The sequence below is a fragment of the Tachysurus vachellii genome, chromosome 4 (assembly GCF_030014155.1).
Source record: "Tachysurus vachellii isolate PV-2020 chromosome 4, HZAU_Pvac_v1, whole genome shotgun sequence".
NCBI classification, from domain to species: domain Eukaryota; kingdom Metazoa; phylum Chordata; class Actinopteri; order Siluriformes; family Bagridae; genus Tachysurus; species Tachysurus vachellii.
In genome coordinates this window covers 495,568-519,946 of record NC_083463.1, presented here as the reverse complement: position 1 = coordinate 519,946, position 24,379 = coordinate 495,568, and the positions used below count along the sequence as shown (strand labels likewise).

Genomic DNA, 24,379 nt, shown 5'->3' with positions numbered 1-24,379 from the left:
AGATTATTAAATCACAAACAAATACACAAATGAATGAATGAATGCACCTCTAATTGATTGTGGGATGTAACTGTTAGTACACTTTACATTACTGATGCACCGTCTGTTGCTGTATTCATATTTATTATTTCTTATTTATTCATTCATTCATTCGTTTTCTACCGCTTTTATCCGAACTACCTCGGGTCAGGGTGATATTTTTAATTTATAATTTACTTATTTTTATGCAGACTCTAAGAAGGAGCAGGTCAGGTTTTCATGTTGTATACTGTGTCTTATTGACATTACAATACCTCATGTAACTGCTGCTATAGTACTAATGTGTTTATTACAGTATTTCTGCACACGTAATATTGGATGGACAAACAGTATTTACACTGTAGGTCACCGCTGCTTTTGTGTAATGTAACTCTTGTTTGTCCAGCACTGTCTTTTGTCTTCACTGTCTTTTGTCCTGCACTGTCTTTTGTCTTCACTGTCTTTTGTCCTACACTGTCTTTTGTCTTCACTGTCTTTTGTCCTACACTGTCTTTTGTCTTCACTGTCTTTTGTCCTGCACTGTCTTTGTCCTGCACTGTCTTTTGTCCTACACTGTCTTTTGTCCTGCACTGTCTTTTGTCCTACACTGTCTTTTGCCCTGCACTGTCTTTTGTCCTACACTGTCTTTTGTCCTGCACTGATATTTTCTTTCTTTATTTCTTTATTTAACCAGGTGAGTCAACTGAGAACCAGTTCTCATTTGCAATGATGACTTTCCACTTTTGTCCTGCACTGTCTTCTTGTCTTGTGTCTCACACTGTCTTCTTGTCTTGTGTCTCACACTGTCTTCTTGTCTTGTGTCTCACACTGTCTTCATGTCTTGTGTTTCACATTGTCTTTTGTCCTGCACTGTCTTCTTGTCCTGCACTGTCTTCTTGTCTTGTTTCTCACACTGTGTACACCAGGGGCCTGTTTCAGAAAGCAGGTTAAGTGAAAACTCTGAGTATGTTAACCCTGAAATGAGGGAAACTCTGGGTTTTCCTTTTCAGAAAGGGAGTTAAGTTAAACCCGAGAAAGCAGGTTAAGTTAAGCCTGTTTCTGAAAGAGAGCTACTGTAACTTATACTCAGAGTCAGTTACCATAGTAACTTACTCTGTGAACCTAACCTGGGGTCTCATTTATAAAACTGTGCGTAGGATCCATACTAAAAGTTTACGTACGCTCAAAAGCCAAAAATGGCGTACGCCAAAAAAATTCCGATTTATAAAACCGTGCGTACGCACTCCTCTAAGCAATGTTCCCTTTATAAATCACAGATCACCCACAGATGTGCATACGTGAAATCCCGCCCTGTACATGCCCATTTTTAACCATAAATAGTCAATGCAAATCACTGCGCGGGCACGAGAGTGGACCTCGTTATAATGAGTTTCCTCGGCGCTCTGCGGGTTTAAAAATGGGGTGAAGAGCCAGCGTCTCAGGGGGGTAGCCACTGTCGCCTGCAGGTTATAATTATATTAAAAACAACATTGTTATAATTATATTAAAAACAAAATTGTTACAGTTTTTACTTTATAATATTGTTAAACTCACCAAGAAGCCAGTCATCATGTACTGCATTTAGTCTGTTCCCTACACTGTTATGTGTCAAGATAAAGGCATCATGTGTTGAACCAGGCCAGCGTGCCACAATGTTTGTGAGGGTTTGTGATGTTTGTGATGTTTGTGATGCTTTCTATTAACATAAGCAAATTCATTTTCAGATGTGAACTAATAGCAACATGAGCGCAGTCAATTTCGCCGATTACATTTGGGAAACCAGACATTGCTGCAAATTGCATTTTAATTTTGGCCTGTTCTCGCACAGTGTAGGGGAACCTGATGTATCGACTACCCATATTAAGTATACCATAACGACAGATATTATGGCACTCAGGGACGGCTGTGATATACCAGACCTATAGGGTGAGATGATAGATTCCAATAGAATTATTTCATATACAAAAAGGTCTTAGACACAAAGTTGAGGATTACTTTTTTTTATATAAATAATTTACCTGTCTGCTAATTCCTGCTGGAAACAGCTGGTTGCCAAGAATCCCAGAGTGGTGAGGACTTGTATTTGGACTGGGATGGCATGGTTCCGGCGTGTTGCCCTCTCTAATACTGGACCCAATTCAGCACATAGATCTAAGAGCACAGCTCTAGGGAATCTAAATCGGCTTATTAGCAAGTCATCATCATGGCCAGTCATCATCATGGTCCCTGAAATCTTGTTCTCTCCTTATTCTGCCATTGGCGTAATCCTCCAACAGTGCCAGCAGTGCCATCATGAAGCATTACATACCCGGGTCACCGGAGCATTGATATGTTTCTAGCAATTAGACTGATCGTTAACACCTTGACAAAATCACAGAATTAATTTGTGGGTGAAAATTTAAGACGAAAATGTTATAGTGAACACATGCATCTTCATGACGGTTTTGTAATGAACACCGTAATAGTTAGGACCAATGATGAGTAGCGATTGTGCTTCATGACTGTATTTGCAGACTTTGACATTTTATGATACATGTACATTAAGGAAAATATTTCGTTTTTACACTGTGTTCTGCAGTTCTCTAATAAAAGGGTATTTCATGCTATTTTGTATCACAGGTAGTCGCGCCATCTCCTCCTGCCAGTGTCGGCGCCACGAGCGGGCCCTGGGGGGCGTGGCCCGGCCACTTGAGTCACTGTGCCCCCTTACTTCTCAAAATAATAACGAACTTAATAAATTAAAAAAATGTTTTACAAATTACTTTTATTATACCATGAATACTGGTTAAAGAATAAAGAGTATAAGTTAATTAAAAAATTAATAATTGTACTAACCTATAATGCAGTGCTAACATAGTCAGCCAATTACATTCACGCTGCCACTACGTCAGTAACGTAAATCGGAAGGCTAAATGGTCAGTGAAATCGTTATTCTAAAGTTTGCGAAGTTCGTCTGAAAACATCTACTAAAACAAAGTTTTAATTCAAAAAAATCTTTAACAATGGATATAAGAAAATGGTTCGCCAGCTCAACAGAGAAAACAGCTCAACGGCTCAGTTCAAGTATGACTAACACCGCTGATGAGAATGTCGACGCCCCAGTAAAAGGACTCGGTGAAAGCAGAGCCGGGGGGCACGGTGGCTTAGTGGTTAGCACGTTCGCCTCACACTTCCAGGGTTGGGTGTTCGATTGTTGTGTGTTCCCGCCTCCACCTTGTGTGTGTTCTCCCCGTGCCTCGGGGGTTTCCTCCGGGTACTCCGGTTTCCTCCCCCGGTCCAAAGACATGCATGGTAGGTTGATTGGCATCTCTGGAAAATTGTCCCTAGTGTGTGAGTGAATGAGAGTGTGTGTGTGTGCCCTGTGATGGGTTGGCATTCCGTCCAGGGTGTATCCTGCCTTGATGCCCGATGACGCCTGAGATTTGGGGATAGATAGTAAGACGTTTTTAACCGTTGAGTCTATGAAGCCTATTATGGATTTAACAAATTGCACCATTGTGGAAACAGAATGCATCATTGCAAAGCAATATATCTCCAGAATTAAGACATTAAGACAGAATTAAGACTCATAACCGTCAACAGAAAATGACGGTTATGAGACCTCTTTCTGAACAACACAAAGTTCTGGAAGCTATGCCCAGTGTTTTGTCTGCGCTAAAAGTTGCGGTCACGTTCGGGGCCTCCACTGCCATGTGTGAGAACTCCTTCTCGGCACTAAAGAACGTTTTTACGGACCACAGACGAGCAATGAGCCACACTCGTAAGTCTCAAGTCGTGCATCTTGCATTTGAGCGAGACTTTACGAAAAAATTTCACCATTCGTTGAAGGACCTTGTTCTTCAAAAATGTAATTCCTCCTCTCGTCGCCTGCAGCTCTTCTAAAGGTAAGATGCCTTTTTGCTTTAGTATGTTTGGTTATATGGTGGCTAATTTGCGTGTGTTTTCGCGAGTCTTGCACTTTAGAGTCATGATAAATTATAGTTTACAGTGAGTGACACGTTTAATATTTTATTATGTTTATTGAAGTTTAATAATAGTAATAGTATGTGAACGAGATAGCCCCCCCTTAAACATGAGGCCCCCTCATTCTCTATTCTCTGGCACCGGCACTGCCTCCTGTGCTCCCGTTGTGGACAATGTGACTGTAAGGCAGCGCTGATTATTCATTCATTCATTCATTCATTCATTCATCTTCTACCGCTTATCCGAACTACTCGGGTCACAGGGAGCCTGTGTCTATCCTCAGGCGTCATTGGGCATCAAGGCAGGATACACCCTGGATGGAGTAGCGCTGATTATTATTATTATTTTATTTTTAATACAATTTGAATTACGTTTGGATTTTACTAGATGTATATAGCCTAAAACAATCGGCACAAATAACACTGTTGGATTTAATCTTCATGATAATGTAAATATAACGTATGAAATGGAGTGAAAATTAAATGTCATTAATTCTTATAATCGTTCTTCTCACATGTATTTTCTACAATCTAACTTCAGTTCACGACCTCACCATCTGTGTCGCCAATTCCCTTTGTCTCCAGAATGTGCGTACGCACGTCTCAAAGTTTGCTTAAAGCTGCGCACATTTTCCCGTCAAGTTTGTTTTTTATAGATCACAACCTTTGCGCGAAAACTGGCGTACGTACGTTTCCAGCCCCGTTTTGTGCGTACGCACGCTTTATAAATGAGACCCCTGGTCGGGAGCAGGTTTTCTTCAGTAAACCCAGAGTTTCTGTCGGTCTCCTCGAGGAAGCGACATTTAAACACCTCATTCATTGCCCACGTTTCAGTTATGCAGTTCGCAGCAAAGTGAATGTGGGATGAGGTAGTTCAGTGGTTAAGGTGTTGGACTACTGATCAGTAGATCATGGGTTCAAATCCCAGGTCCACTAAGTTTTGTGGACACAATTGGTCAGTTGTATAAATTGAAACAAAATATAAGTCACTCTGGGTAAGGGGGTCTGCTAAATGCCGTAAATGTAAAATGAATGAAGTTTCGTGTTCTTTTATGGACGATCCTGTTGATGAAGAGTCTGTATTAATTCTTTTAAGCCCAGAGTGGATTTTTGTCACATCCCTATGCATTTTTATTTGAGCGATACCGTTATTCTTTACAGCCAATAAGATCCATAATACAGTATAATCCATCCTTACATCAGCCATCACGGCCGTGCTCTTACATCCGAGTGGATGCTTTGCGTTGCCTTACGTTTCTTTGCGAATTGTAGTTTTGTGTATAACATCGGGGATGCAGAACATATTAGTAAGGCTACTGTTTGTCACCCAGATGAGGATGAGGTTCCCCTTTGAGTCTGGTTCCTCTCAAGGTTTCTTCCTTTACCAATCCAAGGGAGTTTTTCCTGCCACTGCTGCCTGAGTCACATCAGACTTGTTCATTGGGGATAAAAACATATACATACATATATACATACTGTGAACTATACAGTATATATTTTGAATTTTTATTATATTAATTCTTTATATTACTCCTTATGTTTATCTTCTGCTCTATGTTTATGTTCTGTAAAGCTGCTTTGAGACAATGTCCATTGTAAAAAGCGCTATACAAATAAACTTGAATTGAATAGAATTGAATTGTTTGCAGAGCGGTCAGGAAAGTGTGCCTCGCTCTTAAGTGCTTTCTGACAATTTTTGTGTTGTTTCCTGATAAAATAAAATCCTGTTCTTCCAGTTTCACCTCTGATATTATAACAGTTGGGAATTTACTCTAAAATAGTTCTTAATTACTAACTACAAATTACATCTTCAACCAGTCTAATTAGATTAATGTAATAATTACTATCTCTAGAAAGTATTGGTCTACTTATTAATTTGGTCTATTTACTTATTAATTACTTTCTAAATCCCAAATCAACATCAACCACTTGAACAATAAGGAGAGACAAGAAACTGCACTTCTAATGCTTTCACATAAACAATATACAATTGCATGAATTATCCTTGAACTGAACAAAGTGTGTAACTAGAGGGAGAAGTTTACATTAAAAATATACCTTTTAAAGGTGTATAGGGTTTTATTTTTTATAAAGGTTTTTTTTTTAAATACGTGTTCATATTCTCCATATGCTTGCATAAGCACTTCCAGTGCTGTTGGTGATAAATATGCAGACCATTTTTTGTCTGACGCTGTTGCCATGGTGACTCGTTATATCTGCGCTCCATTGATAATGGGTTTTTTTTAGTTGTGGTGCACGCGCTTAACTCAGAGTCAGTCAACTTAGAGTTGATAAAACTAACTCATTTCAGCTGTTCTGTAACCGAAAACTCAGAGTTTCCCATCACAGGGTTTGTCAACTCAGAGTTCAAGTTTAAACTCACAGTTGGTTGAACCTCCTTTCTGAAACAGGCCCCTGGAACGCCAGCAGGTGGCGGCAGTGTTACATGGAGTGGTTATGGCTCTGCGCTCTTGTGTGATTCCCTCGTGAGTGATGGTGTGTTATAGTTTATGATAACCAGAATAAAACCTTTTTAAATGTGCATCCCCCTGTGTGTATTCTTCTCTGCACACTGGGAAGTGTTACACACACACTGGAGTGTCCGGAGTCACAGGACTCACCCACTTTTTAAGACCAATAATATTGCTTCCGACGCCCATGTTTGTGTGTGTGTGTGTGTGTGTGTGTGTGTGTGTGTGTGTGTTGTTGTGTGTCTTTGCCCTTCGCCCCTCTGCAGTATAAACTGTAATGAAAGTGAAAATCAGCAGCTCCATTTAGTGTGGAGTGAAAACTAAAAGATTTCAGGAGTAAAAACACAGTGAGTATCTAAAGCTCTAATATATAATCACACTGAAGTGACACTAGATGAAGAAGAGTTTTGTGGGTTTGTACTGAAGCTTTAATGTACACAGGTTGTTTTATAACTTGATAGTGTGACTATTTCCTGTAAGTGACCTCCTTGCTGATTCAGGGTTTAATTTAACAGACCGATGTTGGAGTGAAGTAAACGTGTGTCCTGCTGTAATCTGGAGAAGGAGACATGACCTCCAACATGAGTGTGTCTGGAAAACAGGACTTAAAGAAAGACGAGAGGTGACTTACTTTTACATTCACCAGCAATAAATACACACCGTCTCATGGGAACACATCTGTATCTCTAAACACTCACTAGTTAACACAGGAACTCAACTTTGCTTTAAGGTGTTTAATAGCAGTGAATATATCACTGATCTGATCTAAGAACAGTTTAGACAAATCATTCACTGAGAGAAGAGTAAAAAGGACTGTGTAATGTGGAGCATAAGAGCAGCATAGCTTTGTGTCAGTGAACTCTACAGGCTTTAAGACCCAGCTGAGTCAATTAGCTGTGATTGGGACTCCTGATATCAGTGTAATTCCTGACTTATGAGGCCTGTCTCCTGTTTGAATAAGTGTACAGTCTGGATCTGAATTAAAAAGATGGAATTATTGGTGTTTAATGATGAACACATTGTTTAACAGTGCTGAGACAGCAGAGTATTCATTATTGCTGATATTTCTGTTGTAAGTCTAGAATGATGGAGGGAAAGAGATCAGACTCACCAGAACCCAGCTGTGTGTCCATGAAGAGTGACCAGTCAAAGGGACGTCTAATTACCTTTAGAGACAGAGACAGTTCTACTGATGTGAGGTCAGTATAGTGAGGTGTTTTACAGCAGTGTTCCACCTGATCAAACTCACTCGTCTCATTATGAAGCCCTTCATGAGCTTTATCAGGTGTTGAAGCAGTAAAACACTAAACTGTGCAGTGCTGCAGCTCTCGGACTGGCAGTGAGGAAAAGTGCTTTAAGAGTTCAGTTCAGTCTGCAGTCCCTGAGCTGGAGGGTCTGTGGTGCTACAGAAGAACATTTACACCTGGGACATTAATGACAATATAAAGATTTTATTCATTTATTCAAACATTTGTTTCTAAACATGTTGGTGTCAGTTAGGAAATCCTGAAATCAGTGTATTGTGTTAAGAGGATAGTGTTAAATATCTGTGTCTGTATTTATTAGTGTGTGATTTGTGCAGCTATGAATACATATAGTCCATATTACATGATGGGTTTTGTTTGTTCACAGACCGCAAAAATCAAACATCAGCACAAATCAGCTGGACTCTATATTCAAGGTGTGTGTGTTGTTTTTAAAGTGTGTTATGTGTGTGTTGTGATCCTTTGTAATGTCTTGATGTGCAGCAGCATTAAGGGGAATCAGTTGTATGAGTTTTAAATGTGATAATAAAAATAGACTTTTCTTCTTTTGATAAAATAAAAGCCTCTCTCACTGTGTAACATGATAATATTTAGATCTGTTCCTGTGTGTTTCTAACCAGGAGCTGGAACACAAAGTCATCACTCTGATAAAGAATGAGCTGAAGAGCTTTAAGAAGCTCCTGAGTCCAGATTACCCAGCATGCACTGAGAGGGAGGTGGAGGATGAGGAGGATCTGCACAGTGTCAGAGGGGGAGCGCTGAAGATCACACTGCACGTCCTGAAGAACATGAACCACACAGATCTCGCTAACACACTGCACAACAGTAAGAGCTCTGAGTCATGACTTTATTCCATCAGCTTCACTTTAGAGAGAGGAAATAGTTTTAGATATGAACACTTTTAGTTTTAAATGTAATTTTAATATCATGTTGTATCTGTTCATGGTCCAGCTTCAGTAATATTTAGTACATCAGTCAGGAATTAATAGCAGTGTTTGTACGATTTTGCATTATAACTATTTATTACTAAACTAGATATCACTTTGTTTATTAGAACTCGACTCTGTGTATCAGACAAAGTTGAAGTCCAAGCTGAGAGAGAAGTTTAAAAGAATTAATGAAGGAATCTCACAGCATGGAAGCTCAGCACTTCTGAATGAGATCTACACTGAGCTTTACATCACAGAGGGTTGGAGTGGAGACATCAATAATGAACATGAGGTGAGACAGATTGAGGCAGCGTCCAGGAGACCAGCAACACAGGAGAAACCCATCAAATGTAATGAGCTCTTTAAAGACAAGACCATCAGAACTGTGCTGACTAAAGGAGTTGCTGGAATTGGAAAAACAGTCTCTGTGCAGAAGTTCATTCTGGACTGGGCTGAAGGAGAAGTAAATCAGGACGTCTTCTTCATGTTTCCACTTCCCTTTAGAGAGCTGAATCTGATGAAGCAGCAAAATTTCAGTCTCATGAAACTTCTTCATCACTTTTTCCCAGAAATAAGAAAACTAGAATCAATAGACTGTGACTCCTACAAAGTGATGTTGATCTTTGATGGTCTGGATGAGTGTCGACTTCCTCTAAATTTCCAGAAGAATGAGATATTGTGTGATGTGACAGAGTCAGCCTCAGTGGATGTGCTGCTGACGAACCTCATCAAGGGGAATCTGCTTCCCTCTGCTCTTCTCTGGATAACCACAAGACCAGCAGCAGCCAATCAGATCCCTCCTGAGTGTGTAGACCAGGTAACAGAGGTACGAGGCTTCAGTGATCCTCAGAAAGAGGAGTACTTCAGGAAGAGGATCAGTGATCAGAGCCTGGCCGATAAAATCATCACTCACCTGAAGTCTTCAAGAAGCCTCTACATCATGTGTCACATCCCAGTCTTCTGCTGGATCTCAGCCACTGTTCTAGAGAGAATGTTGGGTGAAGCAGAGGGTGGAGAGATCCCCAAGACTCTGACTCAAATGTTCACACACTTCCTGATCTTTCAGATCAAACACAAGAACCAAAAGTACCATCAGAAATGTGACCCTGATCCTCAGCAGACCAGAGAGACTATCATGGCACTGGGAAAACTGGCTTTCCACCAGTTGAAGAAAGGAAACCTGATCTTCTATGAGGAAGACCTGAGAGAGTGTGGCATTGATGTCAGAGAAGTGTCAGTGTACTCAGGAGTGTGTACCCAGATCTTCAGAGAGGAGTTTGGGCTTCATCTGGGGAAGGTGTTCAGCTTCGTACATCTGAGTGTTCAGGAGTTTCTGGCTGCTTTATATGTATTTTTCTGCTTTATTTTAAGAAATACAAATGTGCTTGTGGGGCAAATCACTGGACTTTTTAATTTCTTCAGAAATACAAACATGTCTGATCTCCTCATGACTGCAGTGGACAAGGCCTTACAGAGTAAGAATGGACACCTGGACCTGTTCCTCCGCTTCCTTCTGGGTCTCTCACTGGAGACCAATCAAACTCTTTTACGAGACTTAATGCCACAGACAGGAAGCAGATCTCACAGCAAACAGGAAACAGTGAAGTACATCAAGGAGAAGATCAGGAAGAATCCATCTCCAGAGAAATCCATCAATCTGTTCCACTGTCTGAATGAACTGAATGATCATTCTCTAGTGCAGGAAGTACAAACTTACCTGAACAGAGGAGGTTACAGTCGTCTCAGTAGAACCAGACTCTCTCCTGCTCAGTGGTCAGCTCTGGTGTTTGTGTTACTGACCTCAGAACAGAAGCTGGATGTGTTTAATTTCAGTAAATACGATCCATCAGATGAATGTCTTCTGAGGCTGCTGCCAGTGGTCAAAGCCTCCAGAGAAGCTGAGTGAGTATTTTTATTTATAAATGTATTACTGCATGGTTTATTATTTTAATGTAACACTGAACTGCACTGTTTGGATTAATGTTAGTTAATAGTTCCTCTAATCATCTTTAAACAAACCTCTGGTACTTTTACAGAAGATTGTTTCACTTTTTACACTAACATGTTATATCTGAACTGAGGGCTGGGCCACATGGACAAAATCTTATAACATCAAATGAGTCATTTTATAGCTTTTATATATGAATCATGAAAAATTAAGTGTTCTCTAAAATTTATGTAAAAATATCTCTACAAAATAACTGCATGCATTTAAGAACTAAAGACATTTCTGAACTAAACACCAGTGAAAGACTTTTTCTTTTCTGTTTATTTTGAAAGTTACATTTAACAAAACTCTCACAGACGAGAAAAACATCAGACTGACAAAATGGGATGAATATGGATAGAAAATATAAAAAGTAAATATTAAAACACACTAATGTCCTTCAAGTATCTCTTTATGTTCAAGTTCCTCATCTTTTGTTGTGTGTGACACAGTGTTGTGGGGAGATTCACTCTGTCATGGCTTTTTTCCTCAATTGTTCTTTCTAATAAAAATAAAACATAAATGCTTTTTAAAAAAAAATTGTCCGTAGTGTGTGAGTGAATGAGAGTGTGTGTGTGTGCCCTGCGATGGGTTGGCACACCGTCAAGGGTGTATCCTGCCTTGATGCCCAAAGACGCCTGAGATGCACAGGCTCCCCGTGACCCGAGGTAGTTCGGATAAGCGGTAGAAAATGAGTGAAATGAATGAATGCTTTTTAAAAATTTAACCCAATACAAAGGAAAAACAAAAGTCTCCTTCAGTCTGCACTACTGCTAAACTTTACCAAGGACTGAGCTCGTGGTAAATACTGTATGACGTTACAGTCTCTGTGAGCTCGTCCAGGTCGGAGGCAGCAGCTTCAAAAACAGAGTGATATGCATCCTTTATTACAGTGTAACAGTGATCCAGTGTGTTACTGTCTCTGGTGGGACCTGTAACATGCTGTCTGTATTTAGGCAGTTCACGTGAGAGAAGCCCTTTAATTATTCTTTAAATAAATTCACATAACATCATTTTTAAATAATTTCATAACAATCAGAGAGATTTAGATCTCTATTGAGTTTGAGAGTGTGGTGTCAGTAGAGGTATAAAACACACTCAGACTCTGAGTTGGTAGTAAAAGCAAAAGGCTTCTTCCATAAAGTGCAAAGTCTACACAGTGAAGAGGTGAAAACAATTGTCTTAGCTCTCTTTTTTGTACCCCAGGTGTGTGTGTGTGTGTGTATGTGTGTGTGTACGTGTGCATGTGTGTACATGTGTAAATGTGTGTATGTGTGTGTACTGTATGTATGTGTTTGTGTGTGTGTGTGTGTGTGTGTGTGTGTGTGTACGTGTGTGTGTACGTGTGTCTTCATGCACCCTCCCTGGTTACTGAAGATGTTTCCCTTTATCACCTCAGCAAGGCCACATTCCATTTTCAGTTCTTATTGAACACTTGCACACACACAAACTCCCCTAAAGTTCCCCTAACAGTTAGAATAAGGGTCTCTTGTTCTTTCTCCCTAGTCTTTCAAACAGAATACTGTAAAAACACATAACATTATATATAAACACTGATGATAGTTAAAATTTCTACTACAACAGTTAGTAGTCACCCCTATACTGTAGGTGAAGTGTGTCCTGGGTAAGCACTTGAGGGTGAGACAACATGAAATGTTTGAAGGTCACAGAAGTTTTTAGCAGTCTCACCATGTATCTAACTACCAAACTCAAAAGTGATCTAAATCTCTGATTGTTATGAAATTATTTAAACACGATGCTATGTGAATTTATTTAGAGGATAATTAATGCTTCATGTTGTAAACTCTCACATTCTAAGCTCCTGTTCAGTCTGTTATAAGACTTTATAATGTAACAATCTTTACACTCTGTTATCATTAAATAATGTTTCATACACAACAATACTGAGGTGTAAATTTTATCTGCCACTATTTATAAGTACCAATAGCATATAACTACTATTTACACTTAATATTACTAATAAATGCTATAAATCATTAAACTTTAATAAATATAAGGAATAATAACGTTAATAACAAACAGCAAACCTATAGCTGTAAACAGGGCTTGATACTGTGGCTAGTGGTTTTCAAAGGGATAAGACTAACTAATTTTACTTGACCAGTTCTGAGCCTCGAACCAACACAACCAACACAGGTCCAGTATGGGAGACGGTGACTCAATGATGACGCTGAGCATCTGTCTAAAAAACATCTTAATGTCAGGTTTACATACTCTCTTGTGATGTGGTGAGAAATCGCAGGATCCTTTTCTCTGTGATGTGCATTCTTACTTACCACATCTGTACACAGACTGTTTATTTTATATTTTTAACCTGATATTAGAACCTTGTGTTCAGGTAGACACTTTATTTCTCACTGATGTAAACACCTCAATTCACTATCAGAGAAATAAATCAAATACTTCATCATTTCTCTTCCAGTCTGCGTTGGTGTAATCTGACAGAGGAAAGCTGTAGAGTTCTGTCCTCAGTTCTCAGCTCAAACTCCTCCAGTCTGAGAGAACTGAACCTGAGTCACAATAAACTGCAGGATTCAGGAGTGAAGCTGCTCTCTGATGGACTGAAGAATCCACACTGTACACTGGAGAAACTGAGGTACACACACACACACACACACACACACACTGTGTTTAAGCTGCTTTGTAAATGTCTTTAGTGAAGGTGACTGATGGATAAACACTGAGAGTGAGATCCACGTCCTGGGAGCAGCGACACTAAAAGCAGTTTGACTGAAGCTTCTTCTTATTAAAATTCACCTTAAGGAAGTCAGCATTTGTTGATGATAAATAAATATTTGAGATGATATTAAAATGATTGTGGATGTCACAGGGAACCAGTACAGTTCCTGTACAATAGGAGTGATTTGGTTACTAACTGTAATGTATAAAGGGTTTTTTGTGAAATACATAAAAGATTGAATGATTGAATGTAGAAAAAGTTTTTCTGTTTCTTCTTTACATTAAAATGGACAAATTCTTTCAGTGTTCCTCAAATGATAAAATGTGACTTTAGAGATATTATTGATGTGAGGAACAAAGCTGAGGTCAGAGTCGACTATTACACCCAGATTTCTAACCTGTATACCAGCTCATTTTTCAATAAGTTTTCTCTTTTTTCTTTATCTCCTACAATTAATATCTCCATTTTATCCTGGTTTAACTGTAGAAAGTTCTGTGACATTGTTACGACCCAATTATGGCCTAGGAGTATGTAGGGAAGTAACATTCAAGAAAGGATTTAGCCCCAGGTGTATGTGTGAAATGGAGGCAGGCAATACAACAACTACCATAAATTATGGTGTTTATTAAACTCACTAGAAGTCAGTGTAAGAAAATATTATACATAATAATAAAGAAGGTGACACTATGTACACTATATATATAGACCAATGAACAAAATGAGAGGTATGGGGAGGGGGAAAGGGACGAGAGTGGTGCTAAAAGAACGAAAGTAACAAAACAAAACAATACTGACTAATTTGATGAGACTCCCTAATGAGCCTAACTAATAAATCAAAATGTAGAAACAAAAGATCTTCAGCGTAAAACGCCCTATCTAAACTACTCTAAACTATCCCATAACCAAAACGTACAAGGGGTGGCACTCACTCCTAATCTAGTGTGTCTAATACAAAAATAAGGTAACCTACGTGTGCACATTGTATGTCGCGCGACCTCTTACCTGTCCACTTTTCCCCTATAACCGGAAAACGAGTCACCCGCGATATATGCGAACAGTGACAGAACAGGACAAACGGACGAGTATGACACACAGTACGCCGACTCAAACATTCAGCTTAGACAAAATAACAACAAGACTTAAGGAGACGTTCAGAGACGCTTGCACTCCTCCGGTGGTGGCATGATTGTGATTGGAGCAGAGACTCATGACGTCACTTTTGAGGCCGGGAGATTGACGGTTCTACGGACCAACGGGAAACTGCAGATGGACCTGGAGAGAGAGATAGTGCGGGAGAGCAAAAGAAGGAAGCAAAACACAGGCACAGCCACACAGACGTAACACTCCCCTTAAGAACCAACCCCCAACTCAGAAATCACAATACAAGAGTACTTTTCTCGCTCTGGAAAGAGCATCAGCCAAAACATTTTCCGTCCCCTTCTTATGTTTAATTACCAAGTTGAAATCCTGTAATGATAAAGACCAACGCATCAATTGTTGATTTTGATTGAACATGCGCGACAAGAAAACCAGAGGATTATGATCTGTGAAGACTGTAACGGGTAGATTGCTAGAACCGACATAAACCTCGAAATGCTGTAATGCAAGTATAAGGGCTAAGGCTTCTTTCTCGATGGTGGAATAGTTAAGTTGATGTTTATTAAACTTGCGCGAAAAATAACTAATGGGGTGTTCTATGCCATTTTTATCCTCTTGAAGAAGGACAGCCCCAGCACCAACACCACTGGCATCAACCTCCATTTTAAACGGTAAGGCACAGTCTGGAGACGCAAGAACAGGTGCATTACAAAGAAGGGCTTTAACATTGTTGAACGCATACTGACACTCTTTAGACCATACAAATGGCTTAGATGGACTAAGTAGTGAAGTGAGAGGATATACAATCGTAGAAAAGTTTTTGCAAAAACTTCGATAATATCCAGCCATGCCTAAAAACCGGCGCAGTTCACGTCGAGTAGTGGGGGTGGAAAAATTTACGATGGCCGTAACCTTGGCCTCAACCGGGCGAACCTGACCATGACCGACCTCTTTACCGAGGTAGGTGACCGTCGCTTGACCAAACTCACATTTGGCTAGATTAAGGGTTAACGAGGCCTTGTCAAGCCGCTCAAATACTGTCCTCAGTGAACGAATATGCTCAATCCAGTCCCTTGAATAAACCACAACGTCATCCAGATATGCATTACAATTCGGCACACCTGCCAATACTAAGTTCACGAGACGTTGAAAGGTTGCTGCTGCGTTTCGTAAGCCAAACGGTAAAACAGAATATTGAAGTAGGTGATCTGGCGTTACGAATGCAGAAATTTCAGAGGCTTGGGATGTGAGTGGAACTTGCCAGTAACCTTTTAACATGTCTAATTTACTGATCCCACTTGGTCTATACAGTCCTCCATGCGGGGCATTGGATAGCTGTCAGGCACCGTCACTGCGTTTACCTTTCGGTAATCGGTGCAGAATCTAAATGTTCCATCAGGCTTGGGAACGAGCAGACAAGGGGAGCTCCAAGGACTACAACTGGGTCTAGCTAAACCATTTTCTAAGAGGTAACCCACCTCTTGGCGCATAACCGATCTTTTAAAGGCATTAACTCGATAAGAGTGCTGTTTAATAGGACGCGCCCCATTTACATTGATGTCATGATACAACACATTTGTTTGTCTAGGAACATCACTAAAGAGAGAGGGAAAATCAGAAATCAATTGAATTACATCAGACCTCTGTTCTGTTGATAAATGCATGAGATATGATGGAGGCTCTTTTAACCACTCAGAGTTCGGCAGTCTCGCGCATTGCTGTGGAGCATTACGGAGAATAACACCATCCTCATCCGCACCTGAGATATTATGAGGGGTCGTCACCTCTACCGATGCAGCTACCGAAGAGACGGTGGGCCCAACAGGCTGATCTGCAGCTTCAGACGGAGTCTTTTCTCTGTCGTGGTACGGTTTTAACATGTTTATATGACAAACTCTGGTTTGGCATTTCCTATCAGGAGTGCGAATCATATAATCGGTATCACTTATTTTCTTTTTTATGATATACGGTCCGAAGAAACGTGCCGAAAGTGCTGAACCTGGTACAGGTAAAAGCACAAGCACACTATCACCTGGTTGAAAAAATCTTGCAACCGCCTTGCGATCACACCGACGTTTCATACCTTTCTGTGCGGTCGTCAATGATTCCTTAGCCAGCGTACAAGCACGATGTAGACGTTCGCGAAATTTACTGACATAGTCTAACACATTCATTTCTGGACTGGAATCATTCATCATCTGATCTTTCATAACTTTTAAGGGACCTCTAACATTATGTCCAAACACTAGGTCAGAAGGACTAAAGCCTAGGGACTCTTGTACTACTTCGCGTGCCGCGAACAATACCAGAGGAACACCGTCATCCCAATCCCTACCTGTCTCCATACAATATTTGCGCAGCATTGACTTAAGTGTCTGATGAAAACGTTCCAATGCACCTTGACTCTCAGGGTGATACGCGCTGGAAACGCGGTGAGTTATTGCAAGAGACTCCATTACCTGTGTGAAGAGTTTCGAAAGAAAATTGGTACCCTGATCTGTCTGTATAATCTTAGGGAGGCCAAAATAGAGAAAAATTTAACCAGTGCCTTAATAACGAATGGAGCTGTGATTTTTTCGTAATGGAAAAGCCTCGGGAAACCGTGTAGCCACACACATAATTGTAAGCAAGAACTGGTTACCTGACTTTGTTTTAGGGAGAGGACCAACACAATCCACCATCACATGTTCAAATGGCTCTCCCACCACCGGAATCGGGCAGAGCGGGGCAGGCGGAATCACCTGGTTGGGCTTCCCTACAAACTGACAAGTATGACAGGTTCGGCAGTACTGAGCAACATCTTTTTTCATTCCTGGCCAAAAGAAGTGCTTGAGTATTCTGGTATAAGTTTTTGTAACACCAAGATGTCCAGCCAGAGGATGGTCATGGGCTAACAGCAGGACCTGTTGACGATACGGTAACGGAACAACAATTTGAAACACACTATTTGAAGGCAAGTCCTGACCTAGATCCGAACACCATTTACGCATCAACAAACCATTGTCAACGAAGTAAGTAACTTTCTTATCTGCTGCAAGATCCGGAGAAAGAGCAGAGGCATAACATGGGGCAAGCGAGTTATCCTCCTTCTGAGCGACGATAATCTGTGCTCCGGAGATTGACATCCATGAGTCTGCCACATCTAAACCTTCGGCTTTTGGGTAATGACGCTTTTTACGAGAACCACCCATTTCTAATGAGGCATCATCCCTCAAAAGGGGAGCTAAGAACGAGCCAGACAAATTAACCCCTTCGCCGCTTTTATGCGCCTGTGCGCGAGTCACTGCGCATGCAGGAAAAACCTCGAGATAGGTGTCAGACATCTCTTCAGGTTGGCTGTTTAATTCAGGTTTATCAATCACCTCCAATACTGGCATTACTTTCCCTCCAGCGAGATCGTTGCCCAGAATAAAATCAACGCCTTTTACGGGAAGTAAAGGTCGCACCACCACTCTCACGAATCCGGAGAACAAATCACAACACAAGTGCATGCTATGTAGTGGTGCTTTCACAGAACCCATCTCAATGCCTTGAGCAATTACGCTAGAGCCGCTGAAAGTTTCCTCAGAGAAAGGCAGTACATTGGTTAAGATGAATGACTGCAGCGCACCCGTATCTCTGAGTATATTTATCTCTATTTGATCGTCTGGATTTCCAGTTAAGGAAATTAACCCTTTCAAAATGAACGGTCAATAACTATCATCGATAGCTTCGTCCACATGCCCAGAAACACCCGATTGGAGAGAATTCACAAAACCTACACTTGAGTTTGCTGTTTTCGTTTCAGCGCTAAACAATCAGCTATGACATGTCCTTGCTTGTGACAATAAAAGCAATCACGAAATCTTTAGGTTGAAAAGAATTTGTTTTGGGACGGGTCGGTTGAGTGTTTGGCTGGATTGGAGTAGCTTTCTCTGCGCGAACAGAGAAGAAGACACTTTTGTGGGTAAGCACAAACTCATCAGCCAACACAGCCACCTGCGACAAGGAAGTTACCTTCTGCTCATTAAGGTAAACAACAACACGCTCAGATAGACAGCCCTTAAATTCCTCTAGTAACATCTATTCTGTCAAGGAATCAAAATCATTTGCCCTACTAGCCGCACACCACTTATCAAACAAAACCCCCTTTTCCCTGGCAAATTCAACAAAAGTCTGAGCAGAATTCTTCTTATGATTCCGAAAACGCTGTCTATAGGCTTCTGGACCCAGCTCGTAAGCTCGGAGAATAGCTGACTTAACCGCTTCATACGTTAAACTCTCCTCTAAAGACAGCTTAGAACAAACCTCCTGCGCTTTACCAATTAATTCACACTGTAACAGTAGTGACCACACTTCTTTGGGCCAACAAAGAGAGGAGGCAATGCGCTCAAAAGTGCTAAAATAAGAATCTACCTCAGATTCTCTAAATTGGGGTACTAAAGCAATCTGTCTGCTGACATCAAACGTAGCTGCGGATGGAGTAAACAGCGGGGTAACTTCTGAGCCTTGTACAGAGCTCGGCTGCGCAGCAGAGCCAGCGGTGATCTTCATAGTCTCCAGCTCAAGCTGTCGCAGCTTCACCTGTTTTTCGGCCTCTATTTCAAGTTTGCATAATTCCAGGCGCAACTTAAGTTCGTCCTGGTGTGCCTGGGCTTTATCTTGTGCCTCCAAGTGTAAACGGGCCAAGCGGACTTTCAGTCGTGCATCTACTCCTGACCCAAGAGAGAACGGATCAAAGGGTGACAAACCGGGTTTGGCCTCGGCCTCCGCCACCGCCTCACCCACAGCTGTACCACCCAGTTTGTTCACCTCCTCCTCAGCACTGAATTGCCCAGCACCCTCATCAACCAACTCCGAAACCCCATCAGTCGCCGCCACCACAGCCCCTGCAGACAAAATTTCTAGCTCAATCAATCGTTGCGCAACCACCTCCTTAATCTTCTGTTTACGCATTTGTTTCCCCAAAGAAATCCGATAATGGTCTGCTGCTCCCATGTTGGATCACCAAGAAAGACCTGCAAGTTAAACAAGGCCATGACCCCCCAGGCAGACCAACAGGCCAAAACACCACCCCTAAGTAAATAAGCGGGACGCCAACCGTTATCACACACCAAACACCACCAAATTGCACCTACACCCACGGGAACCTAAGATCCTGGACGAGCCCCCATTAAATGTTACGACCCAATTATGGCCTAGGAGTATGTAGGGAAGTCACATTCAAGAAAGGATTTAGCCCCAGGTGTATGTGTGAAATGGAGGCAGGCAATACAACAACTACCATAAATTATGGTGTTTATTAAACTCACTAGAAGTCATTGTAAGAAAATATTATACATAATAATAAAGAAGGTGACACTATGTACACTATATATATATAGACCAATGAACAAAATGAGAGGTATGGGGAGGGGGAAAGGGACAAGAGTGGTGCTAAAAGAACGAAAGTAACAAAACAAAACAATACTGACTAATTTGATGAGACTCCCTAATGAGCCTAACTAATAAATCAAAATGTAGAAACAAAAGATCTTCAGCGTAAAACGCCCTATCTAAACTACTCTAAACTATCCCATAACCAAAACGTACAAGGGGTGGCACTCACTCCTAACCTACGTGTGCACAATGTATGTCGCGCGACCTCTTACCTGTCCACCTTTCCCCTATAACTGGAAAACGAGTCACCCACGATATACGCGAACAGTGACAGAACAGGACAAACGGACGAGTATGACACACAGTACGCCGACTCAAACATTCAGCTTAGACAAAATAACAACAAGACTTAAGGAGACGTTCAGAGACTCTTGCACTCCTCCGGTGGCGTTTCTTAAAGTACCGGCATGATTGTGATTGGAGCAGAGACTCATGACGTCATTTTTGAGGCCGGGACATTGACGGTTCTACGGACCAACAGGAAACTGCAGATGGACCTGGAGAGAGAGATAGTGCGGGAGAGCAAAAGAAGGAAGCAAAACACAGTCACAGCCACACAGACGTAACAGACATCCAGTCAGATATTTCATTCAAGCATGTAATCAGTTTGTTAATGAGCTCTTGATTACACAGTGACACTGATATATAAACTTGTGTGTCATCTACATAACTATACAAACTGATTTCATGTGTTTGAGTCGAACAAGAGACATGTAGAGGGAGAAAAGCAAGGCTCCTAAAATAGATCTTTATGGAGCTCCAAATGAAATTTCATGTTGTCTTGATGAGTGATTTCACAATTGACCATAAAACTGTCTAGCACACAAATATGATGTGAACCAGTTTAGTACTGGTCCTGAGAGACCTACCCAGTGTTCAAGTCTGTGTAGAAGAATCTCCTGGTCTACAGAATCAAAAACTGTCACTCAGGTCAAGAAGAACATGAATGGAAATGTGATCAGAACTGGAACTTAGTTACAGATCATTTAAAACCCTGAGCAAATGCTGCACAGCACAGAACATTTGTGTTTAGTGACACTAAAACTCTATAAAAGGTAAATGGGAGTTATTGTGACTTATTAATGTAACAGCAGCTGAAGACCAAAATGTGGAACCAGTTTACAGGAAAGGTGAATTAGGTGTGAATGTGGTGAAGGGAAAGAAAACGTTTGGAAGGAGAGAAAAAGAGATCTACACTGTACCCAGGTGATCATGAACACTGTAATGACCAGTCGGCAAAATCCATGTGAAGAAGTTTTAATGAAGAAAAGATAAGACAAACAATCCAAAATCAGTAAGTAAAGGCAGGGTCAAAAAACAGGCCGAGACTGAAATAAGCATAACAAACAGTCCATGAGGAGAACAAATCACATCCACAAATCTGAAGAAGCAATAATCCAAAGAGCAAAAACATGGTCAATAGTGATAAATATCAACATCAGAAACAAAGCTAATTCACACCATATAGAAAAACACTTATTTATTTGATCTGTGTATTGAGGGTATTATGTGATGTGTCTCTGTGTGTGAAGGTTATTAAAAAACACCACCAACAGTTTTACTGTCTCTGTGAAAATACTGAAAGATCTACATCACTTCTCACATCAGAACAAAGTACATTTATTTCCACAGTGTGTAGATCAGTGTACATTACTCATACATTTAATAACATACTAATACTCTATTCATACTAAAGTGTTGTACAGCATTTAAATAAAGATGTCGTGACAAACAGAAGTAATTAATAAACCAGCTTTTATCCTCTAGAAACATCACACTGGTCTCTAAATATCTGTGAGATAACAGTGATCTCAGAAATATCAGAAATATCTCTAAATAACAGTGAGCTCGAAATCTTCTGTCAGCTCAGGTGTAGAGAATTCCCTGTGTAAATACTCACACACACACACACACACACACACAGACACACACAATATTACTCATATTTACAGTGAGGACAATAAATTAATTTCTCTGCTGTTATCTGTCCTCATGTAGCTGCTACCATTTTATAGACCTGTTTCTGTTGTTCAATGGGAACAAAAATATTCCTGAAGATGTTTGTAACACAAAGTAAAAGTGTGTACAATGTACACAGATCTACACACTGAACACACTGTAATGAAGCAGTAAAGGACAGTGTGTAAATGTGTAAATGTTCTCCAGCAGAACTTTCCCCAGAGCTGCTGAACACACTGTATGGAAATCTCTCTGCTAGAAATAAAGAGACGTGTTTGTTCAGAGTGACGTCTCTGTTATTATCTTCTTACAGAAAGTTAAATACATCGTCTCATATGAGCTGAGACACATGGAGCATTTCTCTTCCAGTCTGCGTTGGTGTAATCTGACAGAGGAAAGCTGTAGAGTTCTGTCCTCAGTTCTCAGCTCAAACTCCTCCAGTCTGAGAGACCTGGACCTGAGTAACAATAAACTGCAGGATTCAGGAGTGAAGCTGCTCTCTGATGGACTGAAGACTCCACACTGTACACTGGAGATACTGAGGTACACACACACACACAAACATACACACACACCACACACACAAACACACACACACACACAGTTTTAATAAACACTACAACATCCAGTTCTCCTCTGTGGTAACTGTAATTGTAGTGATCTGATATATTGTCATTGTTGTGTGTGTGAGATGGAGAGTAAATGTACTGTATATAAAGATTTTGTGTAGTTCATGTTTTCAATACTAAAACTGAGTGTGTTAAGTGTGAGAAGGTTTTCTTTCTTGCAGTATGGAGGACTGCAGTATTACAGATGAAGGTTGTGCTGCTCTGGCTTCAGCTCTGAGGTCAAACTCCTCATCACACCTGAGACAACTGGATCTGAACTATAATAATACAGGAGAATCAGGAGTGAAGCTGCTCTCTGATCTACTGAAGGATCCACACTGTAAACTGGAGACACTACAGTGAGTTACTGACTTACTGTCTCTTTACTGTATGATATTGTATGTATACTGTATGAATATTCACTGTGTGCTGTAAAATGTCTAATGTGTGTATTTATGCTTCTGTTGTTCATAAGCAATGTGTTTAAATGTGTCTGTAATTCTGTCCTCTTGTGTTTTTCAGCATTAAGTATAAGACACTCACCAGGTCTGGAGTATGACAGGAGTCTCTCCTCAGACCTTTTTTCCAGGATAAATCAGTTATGGTGGTGAAGCGTTAGAACACGTCCCACATTTCCAGCAGTTTGGGAGCTGAATCATTCATATTCAGATGTAGAAGATCCATAACAATAACTGTGACTGATCACATCCTTTTATCCTCTCAGCTACAACTTCACACTTTAACATCTTTTACAATCCAAAGTCAAATCCTTCAGCTACACACAACACAGAGACATCATCACACTGATTACACAAATACACATCCATGTGTTACAGATGTTTAGAGATTATTTTTACCTCTTTAATTGGATCTCAAATTAGTTTCTCCACAGATGATTGACTCACAGTTATGATCTTGATTTATTTATTTTCCTTTAAAAGTGTCTTCTTTTCAAACCCTTTTCACCAAACACTTTTAAAATCTTTATTAAAATCCCTTTAAACATTAAAGGAATCATCTTTTTTGTGTAGTTGATCTATTTTTCTATATTTCAATTTCTTCTTTCTTAATTTCCTCATGACATTTTTTATCTTGGTTGCATCTTGTTTTTATATAATTTAACTTTTTTTTTTCCTCTTTCCACCATATATTTTGCTTTATTTCTTCATTTTGCCCCTTCAAGTTCTTTCTCCTCCCTTTTTTATATTTTTGTTCTCTTTGGCCAATTCATTCTCTAATTTTTTAAAATGTACTTGTCATAAACGTGAAACAGGTTAGATCCAAATGCGGGTTTATTAGGCAATATCCAAAAACAGGCAAGGGTCAAAACACCAGGCAAACAACAACAACAAAGGAAATCTAAAAGCAGTCAATAATCCAGGCGTAGATCAGGGCAGGTAGCAAACATTCACAAACACGAAAAACAAGCAGGGTCAAAACAAGGCAATAGATGGAACAGAATAATACGCTCAATATGCAGACAGGGCTAACAAAACTTGACGGCTCATAAGAGCGTTCTTAGTGAGCTTAAATAGACCAGGTGATTACAAACAGGAAACAGGTGTACTGAGTTGGTGGTGGAATGGATTGTGGGAATTAGAGTCCTGATGATAAAGTGCAGCAAATCCTCTGCAGGCCAGCAGAGGGAGCCCTCATGGCTCTCATAACAGTACTTTTACTTTGTTCTACTTTTACTTTGTTTTGTTACTTTCTACATTTGTTCTTTCTTTCTTTCTTTCTTTCTTTCTTTCTTTCTTTCTTTCTTTCTTTCTTTCTTTCTTTCTTTCTCCCATTCTACATTATTTAATTAAAAATGTTTAATAGGAGGAGTGTAAAGGGACTTTTTATGTTATAATAAATTGTTTTGTTTGGTCCAAAGATATCATCTGGTAAAGAAATGTACCAATGTTGTCAAAGCTGTGAACAAAAACACTCTAAATGGTAAAATGGACACACTCTGGCG

At 40.3% G+C, this 24,379-nt stretch overlaps 1 pseudogene; it reads left to right on the top strand.

Annotated features, from left to right (window-relative positions):
• Window positions 1-6,955: 6,955 nt before the first annotated feature.
• LOC132844118 (uncharacterized) overlaps window positions 6,956-24,379 on the top strand; it is a 103,835-nt pseudogene continuing 86,411 nt past the window's right edge.